Genomic DNA, 9,968 nt, shown 5'->3' with positions numbered 1-9,968 from the left:
AACATACGGGGATCGCTCTCATTCTTTTCTTCCAATAGAGCTGTTGGCTGCTCTCCATTTAAAACAAAAGGCATCAAGCCTTATATAAGGCTGCTGCCAATTAAACCATCAGGCATCAGCAACCCTACCCACTCTTTCACATGGACAATTGAGGCCGAAACAATTTGGGCTGTTGGGCTCACAAAATACAAAGGCCGATTACATGAGTCACAAATCCAACAGTAAATAACAAAGCCACCACCAATTCTCTTAAAACAAATCACTAACAAAGTGGTGAACAACAAAGATGTTCGGTGGAAGGAACGTTGGAGTTTAAGAATGAATCGATACTCATATCTGAACTTCAACATACGAACCTTGTTCGATTTTTGGGGTTTGGACCTGTTTATAAGGTAAGGTTTCAAAACTAGTAACATACTACTTGATGAAAATAAAACCCCCAAAATTTCTGACTTTGGTATGGCAAGGATTTTCACGCATCACAAATAGGATTGTTGGGACATAATAAGTTATAAATAAGAAGTGCATTCTTATCACATCATTCACTTTTGGTTACTAATCATGCATTTATGTATGTATAAGCTAAATCGTGCCTTCAGTGGTTACTTGTCTCTTGAGTATGCCATGGGGGAAACTTTTCTACAAAATCTGACATATAGCTTTGGAGTATTAACGCTTGAGATTATCTGGAAGGAAAAATAATAGCTTCTACAATGATTGCGTGCTCAATATAGTAAGATAGCTATGTCAAATACAATCTTTCTATGATTAAAATGTTTCCACTTTGAGGTGAGACTTAGAGAGTCTGATATCCTAAATGAATATAAGATTATTTCAGGCTTGGGGTTATGGAAAGAAGGTGCACGGCTAAAATTAATGGATCCAATGCTAGGCGATTCATGTACGAAGATCAGTTGATAAGATGCATCAATGTTGGTCTGCTATGCGTGGAAGAAGATGCACCTGATCAGCTCACCATGTCCGATGTCATATGTATGTTGACAAATGAAAGCATGTCGTTACCTGTACCAACAAGGCCAGCATTTTTTACAGGAAGAAAAGAGGTTGAATCGAATACAATATGTGGAAACAAATCAAAAGTTTTATCAGGAAATGGCTTGTCCTATTCTGACATAGTAGGAAGATGAAGGTATAGTAGGAAGATGAAAGTTTTATCAAGTTACTGTGGTAAAAGAATCTAGTAAAATCTAGCTTTAGTAAAGGTTGGTTAGTTGTTAGAATAGTTACCACTATAACTATTTTCTTTACCTGTGTAAATCTAGGTTATATATATATATACCTCAGTGTAACTAATTATTATTCAATCAATGAAATGAAATCATTCTCAATATGGTATCTCTCGCCTAAGTCCACCGACTCCGATCCTCTTTGGCTATTTTCTTGCTTATTTTCTTACCTACCAAACACCATAGCTTTCGTCTGCAAACCTTTAATCTTGTTTATCAATGGCAGCAAATTCTTCTCATTCTTCCTCTCCAGTGGCTGCACATGCTGCTTCTTCTCTGATGATTGCGAATCCTTCTTCTTCGCTGCCTCCTAATCTCAATTCTTCTCCGATGAACACAAACCCTAACTCCTCATTTCAAGCTTCAATCAACTCCATCACAATCCAAAATATCGGGAGTATGATTCAAACAAAACTCAAGCGTCATAATTACCTTGTTTGGCGTTCTCTGTTCGAGCCGATCTTCCGCTGCTACAAGCTCATTGGCATTGTTAATGGATCTAAACCGCCACCGTCTTAATTTCTTGTTGATATTTCTAGAAATTTGTCCTCGATTCCAAATCCAGCCTTTGAGATTTGGTACGAAAAAGATCAAAACATCATCATTTGGATCAATTCCATTCTCTCTAAGGATTTGATTCCCTTTACTATTGGTGTTCAATCAGTGCGTGAACTTTGGCAAAATCTTGAAAAGCGATTTGGTGGAGTCTCTTGTTCTCACATTCATCAGTTGATATCGAATTTGCAATCGATGTCAAAAGGAACTTCCACAATCTTTGAATATTTGCAATGCATCAAAGAAATTACAAATGCTCTCGCTGTTGCCGGTGCACCAGTTGATGATTCAGATCTCCTTTACCTCATTCTTAATGGATTGCCTGATGAATATGATTCCTTCATGGATTCAATTCAATTTCGTCTCGCTGATACTACTATTGATGATTTACATGGATTTCTTCTCAGCAAAGAAATGGCTCTTGCTCACCGAAAGCAAACTCAAGGTTCCTCTGAACTGTATCAGGCCTTTACCTCTATTCCAACAGCTTCAAATGCTCCTCCTTTGCTTCCTACACCTTAACAGCCTTAAGCATACAATGCTCAGTCTAATGCTTCTTAGAATTCTGCCAATAGCAATAATCGAGGTAATTTTTAGAGGAACAACTCTCAGAAGAGCTACAACAACTGTAATCGATACAATCGATACAATAATACCTCAACCAACCATGGTGAAAATCGAGGTGGAAATCGTGGCTTCAGATCTTTCAACTCTGCAATAACTCCATGTCAAATTTGTGAGGACACTGGGCATCTTGCTATTGATTGTTCCAACATCATGAATCCAAATTTTCAAGGCCATATTCCGCTAGCTAAACTTGCGATTTATGCATCTTCCAACACTTCTTCTCCTCCACCATGGCTACTTGATTCCGGAGCAAGCTCTCATATGACCAACAATATTCAAAATCTTCAGAACCTGCAGGCTTATACTGGTCCAGATAAAGTCTATATTGGAGATGGCCAAGGTTTGCCAATTCTCCATACCGGTTCTACTTTACTTAAAACACCCTATGCAAATTTTCAATTAAAGAATGTGTTACATGTTCCACAATTGAAGCATGATCTTCTTTGTGCCAATATGTTTTTGCGTGATAATTGGCGTTCATTAACACTCAATCCCTTTAACTTCAATGTCAAGGATCTTACTACGGGGATGATGCTTTTTAGAGCTCCTGTTAGCTGTGGTCTCTATCCATTTTATGCTTCTTCTTCTACTACAACGAAGGTTCATGCTCATTCTGCAAATGTGCCAAGTTACCATTTCACGAATCTCTCTGTATTACTTCTAGGTCTCTAGAATTAATTCATGCAGATGTTTGGGGGTCAGCTCCAATATGCTCTATTAGTGGTTATCGATTTTATGTCATATTTGTAGATGATTTTACCAAATATACTTGGTTGTATCCTCTCAAACATAAATCAGATGTGTTTCACATTTTTGTGCAATTTCAAGCTCTTGTTGAGAATCTTTATGGACACAAGATTGGCACTTTAAGATCAGACTCAGAGGGTGAGTTTATTAGTTCTGAGTTCAAGCATCATTTGTCTTTACATGGCATTCAGCAACAATTAATTTGTCCTTACACTCCTCAGCAAAACGGTTGTGCTGAAAGAAAGCACAGACATATTGTTGAGACTGCTCGAACTATTCCCATTGCCTCACAGGTTCCTCATAAATTCTAGGTTGAAGCTATTCTTATTGCAGTGTATCTTATTAATCGCCTACCTCCAGTCAACAAGTCTTCTCCTTGGGAACAATTTTTCAGAAAAGTTCCAGATTACAATTCCTTTTGGGTCTTTAGATGTCAATGTTTTCCCTGGCTGAAACCATACACCAAATCTAAGCTAGAACCTAAGAGTAAGATGTGTGTTTTCATTGGCTACAATTTAGCTTACAAGGGTTATAGATGTCTAGATCCCTTCACTAATCGGGTTTATCTCTTTAGACATGTCCATTTTGATGAACAAACTTTTCCCTTTCATGATCCACATCTTCTTAAATCCTCCACTCCAAATACCACAAAAATTTACTCACCCTTTTCACTCACATTCCCCAATCTTTATTCTCCTAATCCTACCCATTCCCCTGTTACAACACCCATACATTCCTTACCTACTTAACTTGAGCCAGTTTCTTAACCTTCCTCACCTCACTCTTCTCCTATACAAGTCCATCATTCTCTAAACCCTGAACCACATCATGTACCTTTTGTTTCATTTGTTCACCCAATCCAAACACGATCCAAGTCAAGGATATACAAACCTAAGGCATTTACTACCACAAAACATCATGTGCCATCTTATTTAGACAATGAGTTTATTCCCACTACATATATCCAAGCTTCAAAACATCCTCAGTGGAGGGCAACAATGCAAGATGAATTCAATGCTTTACAAAATACAGGAACTTGGCAGCTTGTTCCCTCTACCTCCATTTATAATTTGGTTGGATGTAAATGGGTTTTTCGGATTAAGAGGAAACCAGATAGTTCTGTGGATCGATACAAGGCTTGGCTAGTTGCTAAAGGTTACAATCAACAAGAAGGCATTGATTATAGTGATACTTTTAGCCCAGTTGCTAAACTTGTGACTATAAGAATTATTCTCACTCTAGCAGTACAATCAAACTGGTTTCTACATCAGTTGGATGTAAGTAATGCATTTATGCATGGTTATTTGAAAGAGAATGTATATATGGCTCAGCCACCCGGGTTCATTGATTAAGATAATCCCACTCATGTCTGTCACTTGAAGAAATCCTTATATTGCTTAAAGCAAGCACCTCGTGCTTGATATGAAAAACTTCAATTTGCACTTTTCTCCATGGGATTTAAAGCTTTACGCTCTGATCATAGTCTTTTTGTGTTGCACAAACGTACTTTGGTTTTGGTTCTTGTTTATGTGGATGATATCATAGTGACAGGACCATTTTCTATTGTTTGCAACAACATCATTTCTCAGTTGAGCTCTCAATTTCCAGTCAAGGATCTCGGAGATCTTCATTATTTTCTTGGTCTGGAAGTTCAGAAATCAACCTCAGGAGCTTTCATTCATCAATCCAAACACATACTAGACCTTCTCAAGAGAACCAAAATGGATGGGGCAAAGTCATGTAACACTCTACTTAGTTCAGCCAAACTTGATCACACAAGTTCTTTATTATCAAATCCAGAGGGATATAGATCCATTGTTGGAGCCCTCCAATACCTTACATGGACTCAGCTTGATTTGTCTTTTGCTGTTAACTTGGTGTGCCATGTCATGCACTCTCCTAGAGAACCTCACATTCAAGTAGTGAAACGAATACTCAGGTATCTAAAAGGGACACTTGGTTATGGATTATGGTTTCCCAAAACTACATCTCCCCTACTTCTTAAAGCCTTTTCAGATGCCGATTGGGTAGACTACTCTTGGGATAGAAGATCCACTAGTGGGTTTTACATTTTTCTTGGTCTTTGCATTGTTAGTTGGAGTGCAAAGAAACAACACACAGTTGCAAGATCCTCCACTGAAGTTGAGTACTGAACACTCGCATATACCACTATTGAAATTACTTGGATCTGTCAACTTTTTACTAATATTAGATTCAAATTGTCATCTTTGCCACAAATATGGTGTGACAATGTTTTTGCTATTATCTTAGCCTCAAATCCAGTTTTTCATGCTCGAACAAAGCATGTTGAAATCGATTATCATTACATTCGAGAGCTCGTTTTGGCTAAGCTTCTTACTGTTCAATTTGTATGTAGTGCGGATCAACTAGCAGATATTCACACTAAATCTCTGCCAAGACCAAGATTTCTCGCTTCGATCCAAGCTTTCACTTCAACCTTCTCCTTTTAGCTTGAGGGGGTGTGAAGAGCAAGTTACTATTGTAAAAGAATATAGTAAAAGCTAGCTTTAGTAAAAGTTGGTTAGTTGTTAGAATAGTTACCATGTAACTATTTTCTTTACCTGTGTAAATCTAGGTTATATATATACCTCAGCGTAACTAATTATTATTCAATCAATGAAATGAAATCATTTCTCAATAAAATAGTATATCACGTGTTTTAATAGAAGTGGTAGAGAATTTTATTTTTTAAGTTTTTAACTTTTTAGCATACATATCTCACAATTTGTATAATGACATATGATGTACCGATCACACTGAAAAATCTCTCCTCACTCTCTCGCCTTTCTCTCTCAACTTTCTGCTCTACATCTCACCCTCTCAACTGGAAATCTAAAGCAAATTTTTATGTGTGAAGTGATTTAAACTTCATAGTTCATGTGGCCGACAAAACTTTTAAAAAGATAACCAATCAACAAATAGATGTAGAACAAGACGGAAGGCCCATTTGTACCATTGAAACATGAATGCACACAACTTTGGAAAAGGTTTCATAAGATTGGAGCTACACATGTTTCATGCACGTATATGAAATAGTTGTCTGCCCAATCATTTCCTTTTTTCAACTACCATGGTTTTATCTTTCGAATGTGCAACTGTTTTGTTTGATTTTCAACAGCAGCTGTAATTGAGTTTTTACATTAATAGCGTTCAATGCTATGCTATAGTGTGTCTTGTACAAGAGATTTTTTAGTATGACTGATACACTGGATGGTACACCACGTGTCATTATATAAATGGTGAGATATGTGTGCTAAAAAGTTTATAACTTAAAAAATAAAATTTCTCACCACTTCAATTAAAACACGTGGTGTACTACTTGTATTCCTATTACAATGAAAAATTTCTTGTCTTGTACGTTTTTAATCATCCCATTCCAAGCAGAGCTGGTTCAGCAATAACTCTTCAATGTATCAGAATGTTTGTTTGGAAAAAGATGCACAAAGTGTGAGGTCGCTAGGGGAGTTGGTTATATCAAACTTGTGCATACCAGTTTTGATGCGACTCTAAGTTATTGGATTTCTGTTATGACTAATTAGGCCCATTACATGTATTTCCGTTAGGCCTATTACACTTCAAACCCTATTATCTTTATATGTATTTAAATCCTTTTCTGATGTAAAGAAGGTATGAATGAAGAATATTGTTATTTACTTTTCTTAATTTCTCTGCATTTTCCCTTTCTTTCTCTTTCTCCGAAATGGGTTAATGGAATTCTGGTGGGAGTTGTAAGGGAGCAACTCAACCGCTCCAAACTTTGAGCTCTTCTTACTCCAAGAAGAATAGAATTGCAGAAGAGGTCGTAAAGCATATGAAAAATCCTGTGAAATTCTTGAACATAATCGACTTGTCCGAATATTAGCGGCCATCCATCCATATATAGGAAGAAATTCAAGAAAGTCGGAGATTCAAGATTGCAGTCATTCGTATCTTTCTCCATTTGCTGCAGTAACTGAGCCTAAACCGGTTTCTGTTTCATTTAACTTGTGTATAGTTCCTTCGATTATTCAGCAGTTTGTCCACTGTGCTGACTGACTAGCTAGCTTGTAATTTTGGACTCTATCTCGTGCCCAAATGTGTCCATACATTTGCTCTTTTGGTTGATTGAATGAGGAGGAACCAAAGTAAATAGTAGATGGATAATATTGTCTCACAATCGACAATATTATTCCCAATCAGCAACTCACATATCAAATCCTAGCAGATAATTTTTTTTTTTCTGATTTATTTGTGTTTTTATAAAGCTGGGCATTGATCAATCTCAAGACAAACACTTGCGAAATCTCACAGACCTCCTTCCAACTGATTTTTTTTCCTTATTGAAAAACTACATAGTTATAAAGAGGCCGCAATGAGGATGTTTTCCATTACATTATCAACTACATCCTTATGTTTATTAGGTTTAATTTTGAAGGTATTTAAGTCTATTTTAGTGAATTTTCTATTATTTTTGAAAGATTTTATAAAAAATGACATTTATGAAATTGAGTGTTAATTTTTTACTATTATCGATCAAAACTTGCGGGCGAACTCCAATCCTAGTTTTTTCTCAGGGTAATACTAGGGAGACTAAATATTTAAACTAAAATTTGTAAATCAAATGATGTGAATATTAATACTTAGATTATTAATTTAAATGTTGATTAACGTGCTTATTTCCTATTAGTTCACAGTTTTCAATTTACAAATTTAATTTAAAATTTTGTTCTCTGTTACCTTATCATTTTTCTCCCCTTTCTTTGATAAGGGGCTCTGTGCAAGTGATCCGTCTCTCTCCCACCTTTTTTTTTTTTGGAAAACCCCTTTTTCTCTTTTAGTTGTCCTCCCCTCTATTCTCTCTCCCCCTTTTTTTTCTTTTTTCTTTCTTCTGTCGTCCTCCAGTTTTTCCCCTTTTACAGAGGGAATTAACTTGGATGCTAAACAATTCAGCAACCACTCCTGCTTACCCAATCCCGTGTCGACACGCAGGAGGGATTGCTGAATTGTTCAGCAGCCAAGTCTTGTTCTTTATAGAGGGTCATAAGGTCCTGTCTCTCTCTTTAATGTAGATTTTGCTCAAAAAAGGATATTATTACGATCGAGGGTTCTAAGGCCATCTCTCTCTCTCTCTCTCTCTCTCTCTCTCTCTCTCTTTTTAATGTAGACTTTGCTAAAAAAAGGATATTATTTGATGAGAATTTTCATTCTTTTCTTGATGAAGTAAATAAGTGGAAATGAAAAAGAAATGTGTTTGTACCATACTTGACCAATCCCGAAACTACTGAGCACCGATCAACGTTATACCGTCAAGGACCCAGAAGAGTTTCCCTCCAACCAGGAGGCAAATCACAGCGCGACACGTGTCGACATCAGAAGCCAATCATAGCGCGACACGTGTCAACATCAGAAGCCAATCACAACACGACACGCGTCAATGTCAGAATGGAACTAGAAACTCTCTTCTATAAATAGAGATCATTCTCTCACAATATTTCCTAATGTCATTTGTACTAAATCATTCACTAATACTCACTAAAGGAGAGCTTGAACCTATGTACTTGTGTAAACCCTTCACAATTAATGAGAACTCTTCTACTCCGTGAACATAGCCAATCTAGGTGAACCACGTACATCTTGTGTTTGCTTTCCTGTCTCTATCCATTTACATACTTATCCACACTAGTGACCGAAGCAATCTAACGAAGGTCACAAACTTAACACTTTCTGTTGTACCAAAATCCCCACTGATTTTGTGCACCAACAAAATGAAAATAAGGGAAAACGACTACTGATAGGAATAGAAAAATATTTTTGACAAAATTAAATTATTAGGGAAAAGTAAAAACAGACTCAATTATTCTAATAATATGGATGGCCACATATTGAAAGGTGAAGAAGAAACAAGTGGTGGATGACAAAACCACCAAATAATCCACTGATATCAAATCATTAACAAAGTGGTGGAGGATGTTGTGGTGAAGCATCAAATATGAAACCAATAACTAATACAGAAATATATGACAAGACAAACAACCTAAAGTGACATAAGGGTTTGTACTGACTCGACGTAAGCCTACGTCTAATTTGGAGACGACCATAATATTTCACTAATAATCAAAATGAAGATTACAAATAGAGTTTTAAACTCTCCCGCATACACTCCGAAGCTCTCACTCAAACAAAAAACAAATGGAGATGATGAAAATACGTACTAAACTCCTTCTGTCCCAAAAACCACAAAAGCAACATCAGTACCTTTGAATGAGTGATTACCAACATAGGGGGATCGCTCTCATTCTTTTCTTCCAATAGAGCTGTTGGCTGCTCTTAAAACAAAAGGCATCAAGCCTTATATAAGGCTGCTGCCAATTAAACCATCAGGCATCAGGAACCCTACCCACTCTTTCACATGGATAATTGAGGCCAAAACAATTTGGGCTGTTGGGCTCACAAAATACAAAGGCCTACTACATGAGCCACAAATCCAACAGTAGATGACAAAACCACTACTAATTCGCTTAAAGCAAATCACTAACAAAGTGGTGGATAACAAAGATGTTTGGTGCAAGGAACGTTGGAGTTTAAGAATGAATACTCATATATGAACTTCAACATACGAACCTTGTTCGACTTTTGGGGTTTGGACCTGTTTATAAGGTAAGGTTTCAAAGCTAGTAACATACTAGATGAAAATAAAATCCCCAAAATTTCTCACTTTGGTATGGCAAGGATTTTCACGCATAACGAATATGTTGTTGGGACATAATAAGTTATAAATAAGAAGTCCATTCT

This window comes from Malus domestica, chromosome 10 (assembly GCF_042453785.1).
Source record: "Malus domestica chromosome 10, GDT2T_hap1".
Taxonomy (NCBI): domain Eukaryota; kingdom Viridiplantae; phylum Streptophyta; class Magnoliopsida; order Rosales; family Rosaceae; genus Malus; species Malus domestica.
This window is presented reverse-complemented; position numbering follows the sequence as displayed.